The following is a 1686-nucleotide window of genomic DNA, read 5'->3' as shown; positions in this document are numbered from 1 at the left end:
TTTAGTTCTTCTAGGTCCTTTTTAAACCTTTCTTGTATTTTCTTCATTCTATTTCCAAGATTTTGGATCATCTCATCTTTACTATCATTACTCTGAATTCTTTTTCAGGTAGACTGCCTATTTCCCTTTCATTTGTTTGGTCTCATGGGTTTTTACCTTGCTCTTTAATTTGCTGCTTATCTCTCTGTCTTCTCATATTGCTTAAATTACTGTGTTTGGGGTCTCCTTTTCACAGGCTGCAGGTTTGTAGGTCCCGTTGTTTTTGGTGTCTTCTCCCATTGGGTAATGTTGGTTCAGTGGGTTGTGTAGGCTTCCTGTTGGAGAGGACTGGTGCCTGTGTTCTGGTGGGTGTAGCTGGATCTTGTCTTTCTGGTGAGCATGGCCGTGTCCGGTGGTGTGTTTTGTGGTGTCTGTGAACTTATTTTGATTTTAGGCCACCTCTCTGCTATTGGGTAGTGTTGTGTTCCTTCCTGTCTTGCTAGTTGTTTGTCATGGGGTGTCCAGCACTGGACCTTGCTGGTCGTTGAGTGGAGCTGGGTCTTAACGTTGAGATGGAGATCTCTGGCAGTGCTCACCCCAATTGATATTATGTGGGACCAGGAAGTCTCTGGTGGACCAATATCCTGAACTTCGTTCTCCACCTTAGAAGCTCAGGCCTGACACCTTGTCGGAGCACCAAGACCCTGTCAGCCACATGGCCAGCAGTGCAGCAAATGACAATAGGAAAGCCCAATGATGGGAACTGACGCCATCTTGGTGGTCACTGTGGCCGTTACCTAGCGCTGCTCGCAGCTCCATGCTCCAGGCCATGTCATCTGACCTCGGCCCCTCCTCTGATTATCAGGGGTGCAGGACATCCCATACTGCTTTTTTTTTTAAATTAATTAATTTATTTATTATTTTTATTTTTGGCTGTGTTGGGTCTTCGTTTCTGTGCGAGGGCTTTCTCTAGTTGTGGCAAGTGGGGGCCACTCTTCATGGTGGTGCACGGGCCTCTCACTATCGCAGCCTCTCTTGTTGCAGAGCACAGGCTCCAGACGTGCAGGCTCAGTAGTTGTGGCTCACGGGCCTAGTTGCTCCGCGGCATGTGGGATCTTCCAAGACCAGGGCTTGAACCCATGTGCCCTGCATTAGCAGGCAGATTCTCAACCACTGCGCCAGCAGGGAAGCCCCCATAATCCTTTTAAAGACTAGCAGATAAAAAGATTTTCTAAGCTTACATTCAGTGCTTAACAGACCCCTCTGTCAGCAGATTCTTCCCGGTACCTAACTTATATCCCATAAGCTTTCATTTAAGTCTGTTTGTCCCAGTTAGAACACAGAGAAAATAACTTGTTATAATGAAGTATAATAAAAAATTAGTACAATTTCAAGAAAAAGAAAAAGTACAATAAGAAATATTCACAAACTGGTACTATTACTTCTTTATCTTAATCCTTATAAAAATTTTTGTTCACTCTTTAATGCTTTTTTGTAAAAGCACAATTAAATTATGAAACTCCATCAAATTTTCAATAAGACAATTTTAAAGACTGCAGTAAGGGTTTTTGAGGCTGGTAGCATCATTGTAAAGAGGAATACACAAATTCAGCATTTGGGTTTGTGTAAATCAAAACGATCTTCTTGAGTAAATTATAAATTAAGCCACTTGAGAGCATAGGACAGATAATTTTTTTCTGCTGGTAT

The sequence above is a fragment of the Hyperoodon ampullatus genome, assembly GCF_949752795.1.
Source record: "Hyperoodon ampullatus genome assembly, chromosome: 5".
NCBI classification, from domain to species: Eukaryota; Metazoa; Chordata; class Mammalia; order Artiodactyla; family Ziphiidae; genus Hyperoodon; species Hyperoodon ampullatus.
This window is presented reverse-complemented; position numbering follows the sequence as displayed.